The following is a 16,463-nucleotide window of genomic DNA, read 5'->3' as shown; positions in this document are numbered from 1 at the left end:
TGTGCCTATTGTGTAAAATGTTTGAAAACCACTGGGCTAGACAGTATATAAAAGTTCAAATGTTTTGTTGTGTGCTGAAGTCAATATTGTTGCATACACCATGACGTCACTCACTCATTTCTAGACTTAAAGACTCAGCCAGAGGCGATCTTCAATTTTATACTACCCATTTTATGGGAGATAGCTGTAATTCAGTAGTCCAGCTCACAAGGTTGTCCTCGATGAAAAGGTAAAGCTAAATGGCTAAAATAATTGCAAATGAATTTCCCTCATCATTTTTAGTGTTCGCAGAAACTGTATCAACATGTCCAAAATAAAGCAGTGGGCTACATGCTCTACTTGGAGGATAGAAACAAAGTATCGATCCTATCGCACTAGTATCGATCCAATGCCAATACCAGTGCTGGTATCAATAGTATCAGTATTTAGTTTGGTGCATTCATCTCTAATGCGTGCCGACTGGTCAACTGAAGATTTAAGACAGAGCACACTCCCTTGGTGGCATCGGTTTTCAAATAATCACACACTAGATGCATATATAAACCACCGTGACAACGTGCATGTGCGTATGAGAAGCAGATGATTGCAGTGGTCAAAGGTGACTGCTACCAGGAGGCTGATGCTCAAAATTCTCTGCTTCTGCTCACTCACCAGTGCTGAAACACAAACCACGTCCACATTTCACTGGATTAGTCATTTCGTATCTGTGAGTGTTAAATACAAAACATATTCACTGATTTTTGGATGTTTAAACACTCTCACTAGAAACATGTTTCTTCCTGCAAATGGCTCCTACTGGAAACAAAGCCCCTTCCTTTTCACTGTTCCTGGCTATGACCCACCAAGTACTATAATTCTATTAATTTCGCTATCAAGCATTAATGACTGCCATTACCATATTAATGAGCGATGTTCATGAAATGGATCTCCATCATGGCTGGTGGAACTGGTACAACCCAGTGGATTTGCTGCTCCAGTGTCTGTGATGAGCAAGACTGTGTAACTAATTTACACCTTAAGCACAATCTCATTAGAGGACCTGGAGGTGTCTGGAGAGCGTCACATTTCATCCGAGCTCCACTGCTGTCTGGATGATGTCCCTCTAGCAGGAAGAGGAGTGTGATATTTGGCCTTTTTCGCTGTCATTCTTCATCTTCTAATGCCAGCGATCGCTTCAGAAAAGGGGTTCACATCCATGTCAGTGCTTAGTCATTCCTGAATCAGAGATGTAACCTTTAAATTTGCGTGAACGCTTGTTTGATTTTACATCTTTTGTCAATAGGGACTTCAATACACAACAGGAAGGGTTGTTTTTTCTTTCTTTTTGTTTTAGTGGATCTTAGTGTAGCAGACACGCTGACTGTCAGGCTCCTGTCAGGCTCCTGCAAACTCTTAAGGTAATTTCTCCACAGTCACACACAAGTCGAATCCTCGCTTGTAATTTGACCTTAGCAGTCTCCAATATCCCTCAGGCAGCCATGGAGGACAGTTGTTTCAGATAACTCCATTCCACTGGGTCTGTGAAATGAATTTAGGCCTGTTCAACTAAGGGCCCATTCATTTTGGCTCCATTTCACCGTCTATCATCTCCCCCAGAATACCACCAGAGCAGCAGTTATCTATTCTATATTTAAAACAGCTAGGATTATTTGGTGCAGGGGGGATGAATATACCTCATGCTTCATACAGATTACCCCAAGCTATCTTGTGTTACCTTCTATCTATTGCTGCACTACAGATTTGGTATTAGAATATAAGCCAGTGGCAGCAGTATCATACCCTGTTTATTATGGTATGTGCTTATCTTTGCATACCCAGGACAAAAGGTTCGTGAACAGAAGGAACTTTTAAAACGGCTCAGAGAGAATATTTAACATTTCTTCTCTCCGCAAAAGGAAAACTGCTGCTTTTCCCCTTGACTTTTTAAGGAGGTAAGTTGGAATCATTGTTGTTTAGCTTTTAGTGCGCGACAATGAAATCTCTCTGTTGGACTTATTGTGCAATTAGCATCACTCTGTGTAGTGGCCGGCATAGGCGTTAATGCTGACCCCTGTGAGGAGAGAAATTAACCTGACACCAGAGGTAGTATAATAAAGGTGAGATAACCTTGTGAACAGTAACACTCTGATAGTGATCTGTGTTCGCATTGGAGATATTTATCACTGTACGACAGCGGCAGTGCTCAACTGTGTGGCTGCTAATTCATTTGGATTGTGGGATTGATAAAGCTGTGGACTAAGGTAAGCTGCTTTCTCTGTCCTTTAGTGAACACAGATCACATTCATAATCTCATACAGATAATGCTCTTTTCTGACAGCCATCTTACTAGAAACACTGGAGACTTTAGTAAAGACAAATTGCAAATGAAATGTAAATTGTATTTCCGTTCACTGTTAATGACGTAAACTTGAAAAGTTGTATGAAAAAAAAACCCTCTACAAGGTCAAAAAACAAAAAACAAACCAATCCACACTCAGAGTGCCCTTAGGTTAGCTAAAAACTGAATCACTACCCCTGCTAAGCTAATCATTAGCCAGCAAAGCAGAGCTGTAATAAACATTTGACAAAGAACTCCCACTGCTTCTCTTTGATTTTGCTGTAATGTTTTCTTTTCTAATAAACTTAATAACAAGGGTGAAATATTAAAAGACTCAAAAATAATCATCATGATCCGCAGCACAGCTAAATCCATCTGTGTAGTCATATTTATTCTTAGCAATAAAGAGATTTCAAGAAAGAAAGCTGGAAAAATTGAGAGATATGGATAGATCAGTGTGCCTTTATACCAGGACTAGGCTGTGCCGTGGAGGATATCACCGAAACCCAATGAACAGATAGCTTGAAGATTTATCTGAAATGATATAGTGCTGTGAATGAGAAAGCTATGGCTTCTCCATTACCCATCCATCACCTATGATGTATTGCAGATAAACTACTAGGCAGCAACAAGCTTTTGCTGAGAGGCTGACCTCATTGATGAAAGCGAAAAACTCCCCCATGGCCATCGCGGAGTACACAGCCCCCTCTTTTCAATACAACAGTCAGAGCTTGTCTCTGTACAAGGGAATTCATATCAACGCTATTACTTGTTGGGGGTTGGTGTGTGTATACTGACAGAACTGAACAAACTCACAATTTGTCTCCGCACTTGGGATGGAAAGGCCCATGCCTCTACATCAGTGCTTGAAGGTTAAGTCAAAAGGCTGTTCTCGCTCTACAGCGCTGAGGTGAATCTTCGCTAGAGCGTCTGGTTTTATTTCACACAGGCTCGTGTAAACAGACTGCAGCTGAGCCCGTATTTTGAGTTAAGTGAAAATAAACGATGAGCACGAGGTCTTGTAAAATCTTTTGACATATTTCGAGGACTTAAAAATCCAGGAATCAGTGGCACCAATGAAGCGATGCATTGTCAAGCCGAGTCGGTGGGTGAAAAAGGCTTTTCCAAGAGGTGGCTGGTCTTTTGAAATAGAACGCACTGGAAAACATGACTCTCAGCAAAAACTTTGCTTAATGTCCCAGCAATAGCGGATCCCTCTGAAGTACCGATGCCCCAATTACGTTTTTAACCCACACTGCCATAATACAGTGCGTGCTGAAGGAGGCAGACCTAATATTTACATTTCCCGTTATACTGTAGGACAGCAGCATGGTGTCTGCACTCCAAGATTCCCACATTAAAATGTTTAAATATTTGCATTTTCTAATCAAAGTGTCCTGTGACAGGGGGCGTGGCATCAGTCTGAATTTGTTGTAGCTGCTTCAGGATTTGCTCATTCTCATCTTGCTTATCATCATTAATTATCATTTGTTAGAATTTTAGGCACCTGTGTGGAAGATGTCACTTCTTTGGAGCTTTATTTGTTATTATTTCAGCCTTTATTGGTTTTAGACAAGGGCAGTAGAGAGCAGGAGGGAATGACACAAAGGAAATGGGCCAAGGCAGATTTGAACTCGGGCCCTACAGCCTTTGGGCACATGGATTGCCTGCTCAGCCAAGTGAACTGTAGTGGCATCCCAGAAAGTGTCATTTGATCAACACTAATTTTGCTCTTCTGTGGTAGGTGATCGCATAGATTCCACATAGATTACTCTGAGCTGTAAGTGACCCTTACCTTAACTCTTAGTGATATAGAATAGAATACAATAGAATAGATTATGTGATTTTTGGCCTTTGAAAATTTCACTTGCTGATCAAAAAGCTCCTATTTTTTTTTCTTCCAAACTACAGAGACAGTTTTATAGTTTTCATTTGTGGCTGCTGTTGTGTCATCCAATGATTTTGTTTCCATTAGTTGCCTTAAGTTGCAATCAACACCTTATTTATTGGCTTAAATGATCTGATCTTGAAATTATAGGTGTGAGGTTGAAATTGGGGCATGTTTGGCACTGTGTTGCAGGCTAGGTAACAAAAGGATTTGATATGTTCTCTATGTACTATTTTCAAATAAACATAGGGTGTAAATGGTTTCCTGGGAAATAATATTTCCTAGATTAGGTTATTAAATCCATTGTTGAAGTTATGAATCAAATGTTAATTGTACTTTATTTTTTTCTCTTTAATATCTGCCTGTCATAACTAAAGCTTTTTCCCTTTCCTTTGAAATAGATGACACAGTGTGTTTATTTCAAAATTTGCTTTATATGCCCTGGGTATTGTATCCCCACTCTGTACACCAGTTGTCTGACTAAATAATTATTCCCTAGGGTTGTGTGCCTCCAACAAATCCTTGGGTTGCAGTCTGCATCCATGTCAGCACAGGCAACCCTAAAGAAAACTTTAAAGGAATTTGATCTCTTGGCATCAGAGATTAATCTCACCAATCCAGTATTCAATCAAATGTAAAATATTAAAACAGACACAGATTCTTCTTTCTGTGGAGAGTAATGATGTCACAGTGAAGTCAGCCACTGACATTATATAGAATGTTATCAGATCATTGTTTTATCCTATTAGATATTTGTTTGAAATCTTGTCATCTAGAGCTTCTTATCCTTGGGGGAGAAAAACAGCTTTCTGGAGGTCACAGTGACTTTAAATTTCAACCATCAAATTTTAATAGGTTCTTCTTCTAAGTGAACTATGCCAGATTTTAGGAAATTTGCTCACAGAGATCGCTTTTATAAGAATGGGATGGAAGCAAGTCTGCAAGTGACAGTTAGGTCCAAGTGGTCTTGTTCTTTTCCCCAGTTGTTGCTTATAATAAATATATAATAAATAAATAATAAATAAATAAAACACAATCAACAGCAGAGCTGCAGATTCCAGATTGCATTTACAAAAAAGTTCAATCTCTCTTTTTATTATCCACAAGGACTGTTTACTTGCAGGTGCCTGAATTGGTTGATACAACCACAATTCCAAAAAACGGGGATGCTGTGTAAAATAATTAAACCAGAATGCAATGAACTGGAAATGTCATAAAATAATGTTTTATTCACAACTGAACATAGAAAACACATCAAATATTAAAAGGGAAAAAAATCTACCTTTAGTTTATATAAAAAATGTAAAGTCACTTTAAATTTGATTGCAGGAAAACAAAAAAAGTTGTGATAGAACCATATTTACAACTGTGACATTCCCCCAACATTTTATGACCAGCCAGTAAACTTCTGGAGACTTCTAGAGTGGCACTTGTTGGACTACCTTATTTACATCTTACATCTCATGGCCTGTAACACTGAGGGCCATGTGAGCACTGGAATATCAGATTCCTGTGTATGATCTGTATATATGGTTTTTGACAGTAAAGCTGACTTTGACTTTGACTTTGAAAGGTCTGACCTGCAAGAGGGTGTCTGATCTGTGTAGCTGTATTTTTCCATACTTCCTTCTTTCCTAGTTTTTTTATTTGTTTTTTTTTTTCCTCATCAGTTGGTTTTGTTTCATTATTTTGTGGGTTTTTTAGTAAAGTTTTTGGCCACTTGGTGTCTAAACACCATGGTTAGTACAGGTTGCTTTTCCATGCTGACACGAAAGCATGACATCAGGGTTAATGTTTTCTGCGTGTGGTGGAGGAGGTTGCTTTGACTGTGGGCGCTGAACAGAGCTGTGGTCCTGTTTGTTGAGAAGGTAGATCGGATTAATAGGCTAGTCGAGGAAGGGGTCGCTGTTGGGGGAGCTTTTGTGTCAGTTGTTCTGCTGGGACAGCCTGCTACTTGATCACTCTTTCTAATGTGCCCCCATTTATAAGCGATGAATTTCAGAGATGCGAGCTTTCAAGACGTTTGTGTTGTGTTGAAAGTTTTGTCTTCCATTAAGAAAGTTTTGTCTGGTTGCAAATCACCCTTACTTAGTCATTCCATCTCTTATAGACACCAGGTGTTTATGATTCTTCACAATGAATCAGATGAGCTTAAGCTGCACTTTCGTGTCAGACTGGAAGATTATGATTAAATTTTTTTTGCAGTGTCCACTGTTATGAAGTGCTTTGGCTGTGAGGAAGAGGGAAATATGATAAAAGTGAGTCCAAATGATGAAATTATTGATGCTTGAGTTGTTCAGATTGGTGAGGTGGACCATGCTACGAGGATCCTGCACCTCCATTAAAACGGCACAGTAAGAAAACAAATGTGGATAAAGCTGGTGCAGAAGTTGGCGCTAAGACTAGAAGACAGAGAATCAGCCAGCTGGGTAGAAGAACCAGGCTTTCTGATGACAGTGACAGTGAGAGCATGTTGTCTGATCAGAGTGACTTGTTTTGTACTCAGAGGTCAGAAACCAAAGACAAGTTGTATCCTGCTGTGGCTGTTAAAAAGTTATTACAGGAAACAAAAAACATAAAGAGGATGAACTCAGAGTCATTTTTTCAGGATATACAGGTTGTCTAAAGTTCAGTCTGGTCTAACAAGCCAGGAAGTTTACAGGTTAAGGAAACTTTGGCCAAAATAAAGAAACAGATTTGACAATGATGGACACCGTTCTAGTTAGGCTTTTGTTTCTTAGTTTATTGACTGTTTCTGTTTTTTTTTTTTTAATATTTAAGGCTTTGTAAATATTTTCAAAGTGGGCAGTTTGAATGTAAATGGCGCTATGAAACAGAAAAAGAGAGCAGTGTTCTTTAAAACTGCAAACCTTAAACAGATGTCCTGTTTGTATAGGAAACCCACAGTGATTTGAACAATGAAGTGGACTGAAATAGAGAGTGGGCAGGGAAGGTCTTTTTAAAACATGGTACAACACTTAGTGTAGGAGTGGGGATTTTATTTTCCAAGGCATTTGCCCCAGTATCTGTAAGAGTGGAGAAAGTGGCCCAACACAGAACTTTATTAGTCACTGCTGTTTTTGAGCTTTTTAATGTTTTTTGTTTGATTGTTGTTATTGTTGTTGTTGTTTGTTTTTTTAAATCTCTATGCTCCTAATGGTGGAGCAGAGCAGACATGTTTCCTAATGAAAAACTGAAAGATTGCAGTGTTACTGCTTATTTATTTTTTTAGAATTTAACTATACTGAGAGTGAGCTTTTAGATCATCATGCAGAACCTCTTTTAATTTGCCAGTGTGCTCTGGAGCGCCTGGATGTATGGAGAAGGATGCTCGCAGGCTGCAGACAGTACACATGGTCTCAACATAAAGACAGTAGAATTTCTTTGGCTCACCTTGATCGCATTTCTTTCTTTTCTCATCATTTTGATGTTGTTAAAACATTCAAGATCAAGTTCCTACCTGCTGGTTTTACGGATCATTCTTTGGTTGAATGCAATGTTTCTTTTACAAATATTTCACCTAAAAGTACCTACTGGCATTTTAATTCAACTATGACTGCTAACAGATGTTTTAGAGAGACTTTTATGTTTTATTGGTCATGTTTTAAACAGAGAAAAAGTGACTTCTCTTCTTTGAGTGAGTGGTGTGACCATAGGAAGGTTCAGTCAACTCCTGTGTCAACAGCACACGCTTACTGTTACTCGTAACATCATCAGATCTGTTGGAGATCTGGAGTCTGATATTGTGGAACTTGAGCGATTGAGTGAATCCACAGGAAGTCAAGGATATGTTAAACTCCTTAAAATGAAGAAAGTCTGACACAAAAGTACAGGGTGCTCTTGTTCACTCTCGCTTTATTTTTTGGGGCCTGGAGAAGAAACAAGGGCAGAGAAAGATCATCTACTCTCCCTTGTCAGATACAGGGCAGGAGTTGACAGAGCCAGCCTTGTTAAGGAAGAGAGCAAGCTTTTATTCTTCATTGTTTTAAAGTGGGTACAAAGAAAGTAAAGAATCGCAAGAGGACTTCTTCATTGGTCTGCCAAGAGTCTCAGATGAGATCAGATGTTCTAGGCTGACTCGGCTTCTGTCTATAAATGACCTTTGAGCTGCCCTTCAAACAATGCAACTGCTTTCTATGGAAGACCATGGAAAGGTTTGAGTTTTGTAAGGTGTATCTGGAGGAGCAATGGTGAAAAGTTTGGATTTCTCTCTGTTTTTAACTTGTTTTAGATCTTTGCAATTGAAAACATCGTCTCCTTTATATTAAGGTGTTGTCAAGCCGTGTGCTATTTTCAAATACACAAAGAAAGACAACATGTCTCTGCACTGGTTGCTGGAGGAGCCTCTGATATGTGGATCAAGGCTGAATTTGATGGCTCCATGCCTGGGCTAGCAAGGGCACTTTGCAATGGTTGTATGCTTGAAACAGCTGGTGCAAGCAGCTTAGCAAGGTTAGCTAGCTCCACTGCTAAAAGTGTACTCAGGCCAATTGATCCAAAAGACGCTGGCTTTCTGTAACAGAGAAGAAACTTGTATGCCATTTGAGAAGTTATACCAAACCTGTTGGATGTGTTCTCTGATTTCCATTTGACTCCTGGGTTCACATTTCTGAATGTTGCTCTGAATGGGGACGACTGAGGCGAGAACCCCACTCCAGGAGCCGACTATGAAGACAGGAAAAAGCAGGTAAGTTTTCACACAAGATCTAGACTGAGCGATAGTTACACCGCTGACTAACATGGGATAGCAGTTACTTGGGCTGCTGCTGGATAACTGCAGGAATTTGCATAACATTATAATTTGTTATTATTTACCTTGTGCACAGCATCTCAAAGTTGCCAGTGCCAAAAGTCTTGTGCTCTCACATCTGCAGATACTCATGTTCACATACAGATATATGTTTACAGATATTATATATAGGTCGTAACCTGCACTAAATATCAGAGTCCTTCTTTACAATTAGCTGCTTAGCTTTGTGGGTGGCTATGGAGGAGGTCGATTAGGTCATCCATCCAGTTTATTGTTTGTGTTTCAGCAAGATACTGAAACCCACAGTGGTGCATAAGAGACAAAGATAGTTAAATTGCAATCATTAAAATAGTCAGGAGGTATGTGTGAATGTGTCAGAAATACTTTCACACTCCCAGAAATCTCAGTTTTTAATGTTTCCATTCTTTTAAGACATATACTTAGGCCTGCATCGCTGTAATAACATACCTAATGTGGTGTTGGGAATTGAGTCTAGTTATGCCACCAGAATGCCTTGGGCCAGTCTTAGAGATGAGAAGAAAAAAAGTATTTGATTCATCAGTTTCTGAGAGCAGATATTTGGTTCCCTTTGACTGTAACCGGCTTGTTGAGGTACAGTATATTTGGACAGACAGAATGAATCTACCGTCTTATCCCTGCTCTGCTTTGAGATTTAAGGCTGCTCTGGGTGTTAGAAAAAGGACTGCTGGAAAATAAAGTGGTTCTCTTTTTTTTTATGGTACATTCTTCTAATCTCACCTTTTGCTTTGGGTAGAAGAGTAAACAAATGACACAAAGCTGAGTGGAAGTCATACAGATAAATTCTCAACCTGTGGTTTGCGGAAGATTGAGCACTGAAAGAGGGGACAAGTTAAGGCATGTGAAGTGACCTGGTCCACATTACCCCTGTCACTATCTGTATTTCCCAGCTTGCCCTGATAGATCCATGGGCTCTCTGCTGACAGAGATAATACAAGGCAGAGAGAAAGACGGTTTTGTGACAGCATTGGGAAAAGCAGAGAGGAGTGGGGGAAAGGAGAGATGGGGAGGGGAAAGTGCATGACTCAGCGAAAGGTGTTGCACCATTAAAATTAAATTTACAGCTGGTTTCAGACAAATCTGTAAGCTCGGTGGCTGTAGGGAGAGCTGGTTGGGCGTTTGGAGGACAAATTGACACCCCAGTTCTTGGGACTTCTGAATCATATTTTACACCTACCACTACTTAAACTGTCTGAGCAGTGATGGGTTTGGCACTCGGTTGTCCACAGTTAATTCATCAGAGCTGAGCTGGCTGGTGTACTGTCTGTCCAGCTCTCTGTCATTAAAGATCTCAAAATCTCCATCTCCAGCTTGCACGTTTTCAGGAAAATCAAAGGGGAAGCTTTCCTGCATGTTTGTCTATCCGTTTAAAGGATAGACAAAGGGATGGATGGATGGATGGATGGATGGATGGATAGATAGATAGATAGATAGATGGATAGATAGATGGATGGATGGACACTTGATATGAGCTGAACTACTCCAGTGTTTTAAATGAAAAACAATTGTTATTCTACAAAAGTATCCAAAATCAGCAAGCAGAAAGAAAGAAGTGTTCACAGGAGGTTCTGCGATCACAGAGTGTGCACAAAACCATGGGTAGAACTGATGAATTTTCTTCTGTGGTCTATGACCCCTGATTAAACAAACAAATTAAATTACAAATTAATAACTATAACCTGGCGTTTCCCCCTGGCGATATTACAAAAATCAGCACTGCCAACTTTATGCAGAGAAATCGATTTTTTTATATTACCATAATACCCTTATAGGCCTATCTATCTTCCCAAATTAAATACTTCAATTACAGTGGAGCTTAGGAGAATGGATTAGAACATTTTGGCCAGAGAGCAAAAGCCAATCACTTCAACTCGACAATCATTTACACATTGATACTGCACACACACAAAAAAATCAGACTTACAAATGAATGCATCTGCAATCTAAATAACTGCCACTCATTTGTGTTTTTCAAATGATTTTCCTGTTCTTCTCATAATGCAATAAGGCGACAGGCTAACCATTAGCCTGTCGCCTTATTTAAAAGCAACATCACATCATGCATGGCGTAACATTCACCACATATTTTTTCCCTCGTTCTGTCGCCTTGCTGTCCAATAATAAAAATCATAAAAGAAAATGCTGTGTGCAATATTCCTCGATCGCAGTCATGCTCAGGGTGTTTTTCTGCATCACCAATTTCTTTCATTTTTGCTCTGATTTCTGACTGTAAACAAATTTCACATCAGACTTTAAGGTTTTTCATTTCAATAGAACCAAACCACAGAAAGCATGGTGGGGGAAAAAACTCTGTATAGCATCCTGTGGCTCCAGAGTAGCACACAGACTGAATGTCCATGATGCTGCAAACAACATCTATAGCAATGTGCAAAAGTCTAGAGCACCCCTCATTATATTTTGCCTGGAAATGGAAAATTGCTTGTAGTAACTTACTTAAACATGCACAAAAATACATGGAAATACAAGGTATTATTATATAAGGTCAAACATCAATATTTGGTACGATCACCTGCTTTCTTCAACACAACCTGAACACTCTTAGGCAGCTTTCTTGTCATTTTTTTCAGTAATCTTCAGGCTTCTTGAATGATATTCCAAAGCTCTTCCTCTACTGAGATGTCTTTACTTTAAAGAATTCGCAGACACAGCACTGACACAGAATTGAATTGAATTATTTAGATTTAGATTTTGGCCAATTTTTCTTCTATTTTTTTAATCAAGATGATCACAGACTGCTTCAATAATGTCGAGGGCCGGGCTCTGAGGAGGCCAATCCATGACTGATAGTGTGCCATTGTGGGGTTTTTTTTTTGGGGTGCTTCAAAATCAGACTCATCTGCTTTCATAATTGCATCAGTTTTAATAAGATCCCCCCCTAACATACTAAAAATCTGAAGCAAAGATTTCAAATTTGGATTCCAATACTCATTGCTCTGAAAATGATCAGGTGCACAGACTGGGCTGAAATTAAATGAAAAAGCAACCAACATCCAAACACAATGAAACAAAAAAAATGTTTCGGGGGACTTTGATGTAGCAGTTTCAAACTTTAAAGAAAGCAGTTGATCTTGCAAATAGTTTTGTATTTATGAATCCAGGAATTATAAACAATACCTTGAAGTCACTCAGGATCATTACAAAACAACGAAACCAAACAAAATTTACATTTCCATATGTAAATATTGCATCTCCATAATTTATGTTTAGTAGGTTTGTTTTGTTCTTGGAGCGCACGACTCTCCCAGAAGAAATTAAGATCCTAAAACAGAACAGAGCAGGCATGAACGAAAACAGATATGAAACTGATGACGTTACCACACATTTACTATTCTTTCCAAAAGTCTCATTTAACTCCAGTTTTAGCCTAGACCAAATCCTATAGCTTCTGTAGCTACTAAATTATGTGTATACCTATTATGTGCACCATCTGTATGATGCTGAGAAGGTTGTACACAGTGGGCCTTTTTAGATTTATGTTGTGACAGTGATCCAACGTATTAAAAGCTGTGGGCTGAATTGCTAAACACTGGGTTGAAACATGCTATAGGCCTCCATAATGCTGCTGTAGATTCAGCTTAAACGTCTCTGTAAGTCCATCAATCATCATGAAGAATCACTTTCACTTTGTCGTTTTTTGTTTTTTTTTATAGTAATAAAAGTAAGTAATTTTTGTAAGCTATTGGCTGCTTTCAGTAGTACAAAACCAGAGTGCAGTAGAGCAAATAACAATGTGTGTCTATAAATGTGCAGATAAAGTCATGAAAATAGCTTTCTTCTACCGGTAAGCTCACCTGCAATGGAAAGAGACATATATTTATCAGCAGCTAGGCAAAAAGTTTAATCAAATTAACCAAATTAACATGCTTTCAAATCAATACATTACTCATAGAATTAAAAATAATATATGTCAAAAGAAAATGCATCATCATTGACTTGAAAACACTGAAAGGTCATTGCTAGAAGCAGGTATTTCTGACATGAGCTGTTAAGTCGGTTTCGTAACAGAACCACCTGCCTCGGAAAATAATTGGGATGCCAAATAATTATTTGGCTTCCTTCCAAGGAAAATTTCCATCCATCAACATTTATTTAGACATTGAATGTTAGACATCTGTTTTGGGGGGTTTGAGAGAATATTTACTGAGAAACAGAGCTGTTGCCAATCCCTGGCGTTGTTGTTTTATCCCCACTACAGACAGGGGATTTAGAGGTGCTTTAGAAAGAGTGATTGACAGCCATGTTAAATTACACAGCGGTTCCAGAAGAGGCTTCTTCCCTCGTGGTTAGACTGGCTGTAATTTTCCCTGAATCTGGTGCAAGCATTCCCCTGTTCCCGAGCCCTAATTTAACAGTCCTAAACCACCCTTGTGCAGTCGATGCTGAACAAAAAACCAAATGTTGCTAATGCCAAGTTAATTAATAGAACCCCAGCTGCTTGGGCCTCAGAAAGACATACTATGCCAAGGAGGAAATCTTCTGCTCTCTACGTGTCCATAGTGACAATATTGCACCAGTGTCAACAGGACATGCCCTTATTGGCCTGCTCATCTGCTTTGTTAATTTTGTTTACAGAGCCTTTGCTTTCCAAAAAATGTTGTGATTAATTTCAGTATCATGGCTCTTGGTGGGCTTCCATATGCCGTCAGATCTGAAAGGCAGCTTGTGCTTCTACACAAGAGATGGTTGTGATAACTGGAAATCCAACTAGGTAAGAAATTTGTTCAGGAAAGACTTGTTACATGTTACATATGCATTTATGAAGACACAGAGACACGCACAAGTTTTCATTTTCACACTACAAAATTTGGAACGAACAATTTTTTGTCCCCATTTCCATATAAACAGCATGAGCAAGAGCATGGCACATGATGGATTTCCATGATATTCTGAACAGGTATCCGTGGTGTCCATGAGATAAATCCTTTGGTGATAAGGACTAATGGATATACAACACCCAGTGCCCCAAAAAACCCCAAAATATTTAAGGACACAGAAAACCGTTAAACACAGAACATGGAGATAATCACTGTATTTAAGATAACATGAGTAATCCCTCCTCTTCATCAAGGAACAGGGGTAATTGAAAGGATAGATAGCACCATGTTTCCATTGAGTGCAAAGCTTTATCTAATCCAGTTTTGAGTGAAGATAATTAAAGGTCAAATGGCCGACTAAGGTAGTGACGATGGGGCCCCCTGTGATAAAACACCATGTCACCCAATCATTTAATTAACTTTGCTTTACATGTGGTATCTCTTGAATCGAGACAATATGTGATTGCAGGAGGCAAGGTCGTAAATCATCTGGCATGCCTGTAAACACTATCACTTAAAAAGGGACGGTAGAGATCTAGCAAATGCTGTTAACAAATCCCCTTTGACCCGAGAAGCAGACCAGCAGCCCCCCTGCTCCGCCCTGATGCTTTCAGCAGAGAGCAGCAGCAGTACACACCGTTCCAATTTGTATCTGACTCTTTAATTTTTCATATCTAGCCTACCTCCTGATATGAAAAGGCAGGTCAAATTGAGAAACATTGCCCTCTGTATGGTAACTGTGGTCATTTAATGGCTCTGAAATATGTACGCATTTTTCCCTCAGCACAAGGCATGCATGCTATTGATTCCTTTGGGGCGCCCATTAGTCACAGCGATAACTCCACCGTCACATAAGTTACTGAGAGCCATCGTTCAGGCCAGAGGCTGACAGAGGATAGCACAGGAAGGGACAGAAATCTATGAGCTCTCTATCTATCTACTTAGTTTTATTCAAGTGTGGGGGTTGTTGGTATTAGCAACTATGTTGTGTTATTAAGAACCAATGTGCAAGATTAATGTATGTTAAATTTCCACCATTATTACCTCATATCCAAAAACTCTTGTGTAACTTCAGAGGTCATATTCATGAATATATTTATACAGTAGTGCACATGGAAGTGGCATTGGTCAATCTGGACACTCAGGAAAAGCTGCAAGCAGATCAAAGGGCAAATTACATTCACAATGTTTTTTTCCATAACTTGTTCTGAACTAACTGTTCCACAAATCAATGAATATATTTTCTTTAATGCTATCATTTCATCCATCCATTTTCTTTCATTTATCTAGTTCACAGTCACAGGGATGCTGGAGTCGATCTCAACTGCCACTGGGCAATAGATAACCCTAGACCATGAATTGATCTGCTAGCTGATCTTAAAATAATCTTGCATGTCCTTTTTGTGTTTTCTGAACTGTCAAAGTAGTACATTTCAACTGTGCAGTAACATAATTAAGAAGTCCATTATTCCAAAAGAGAAATACAGATACATGCATATCTGTTCTATTTGCAGAATGTTTTGCTAAAAAAAACATGTGAGCTACAAGATGATTTAAAAGAAGAAATACACAAATTACACAGAAATACATGAAAAAGTTTTATATTTGCAGAACGTTTGCAATGGGAGCAGAAATCTTGCTGAAAAACATGTGAGCTACAATCAGGGGTGATCATTTAAAATGAATGAATTTATCACTGACATCTACAGGCATCCATGTGCACCTAAGCAGGTTACTCTCCTAAAGAAAAGGCACAAAGAAACAGATTTATCAACTTATTGTGCTGAGCCAAGGTACAACAAAAGAGAACAGAAAACTAAGCCATGCATGTGTTTTTTGTTTTTTTTAAGAAGCATAATTCCTTAAAAAAGCAAACAGTTCTAGTATACATAGTTTTTTTTCAGTTTATTTATTTATTTTGGTGTCAAGAATAATTTTAATACATGCATCCGAAAGTTTTTTGTGTATGGCTAATGAAACCCAGGTTACCAGACTGCCTACTAAACACAGTTAACATGTACAGAAAACAATAAAAAAAACCCAAACAAACTAAAAACCCTTCAGTCCATCTTCAGCAACAAACTGGCAACCAGCAAGTCCAAACCTGATTTAAGAGGTGTCTGTGATGCTGCTCTTTGTGTAAGCAGAACAATTAGCCACTGAATGAATTAGCGGCTGTCTTATCTGTTGCTTCACCAGTTCAGCTCTCCTTACCTTGAAGATAAAGAGCTATAAACACCAAGGTTTTTCAAACATGCCAAAATTAATAACTGCAAATTGAGTGATGTGTGAATTTTCAGATTTAAGTTTGTGAAAATTATTTACAGACTCACTAAAGCTGGGAAAAGTGCCAGTGATTCCACCTGCTCAAATATTCAAAGGTTTATTTTGAATTCATGATCTGAGTTATAAAGCCTATGACAAATTTAACTAAATAAATGTTACACCCCGTTTGATTTAATCACTGTGACATTTGCCAGTTGTTTAGTTTATTTTCCATTTGTTAGTCTAGCAAATTTGTGCTTTGAGCCACAATTTTGTTGATAACATACAGACCTTGAATTGACCCTCCAACTTACTACATAGAGCTGAAATACATTTGTAGTGAACATTTATTATGCAATCTTTATAAAA

The 16,463-nt window shown here is 38.8% G+C and overlaps 1 protein-coding gene across 1 annotated transcript in view; it reads right to left on the bottom strand.

Moving 5' to 3' along the window:
* Positions 1-8,865, bottom strand: part of LOC309692845 (BMP/retinoic acid-inducible neural-specific protein 3-like) — a 75,368-nt gene extending 66,503 nt beyond the window's left edge. Inside the window, exon 1 of the mRNA XM_082511675.1 lies at positions 8,767-8,865. The gene's annotated coding sequence lies outside the window, so the exon portion shown is untranslated. The remainder of the gene's footprint in view (positions 1-8,766) is intronic.
* Between the last annotated feature and the right edge of the window lie 7,598 nt (positions 8,866-16,463).

The sequence above is a fragment of the Aulonocara stuartgranti genome, assembly GCF_965226115.1.
Source record: "Aulonocara stuartgranti genome assembly, chromosome: 17".
NCBI classification, from domain to species: domain Eukaryota; kingdom Metazoa; phylum Chordata; class Actinopteri; order Cichliformes; family Cichlidae; genus Aulonocara; species Aulonocara stuartgranti.
Note: the sequence above shows the minus strand (reverse complement) of the source record. Positions and strands in the feature narration are given on the sequence as shown.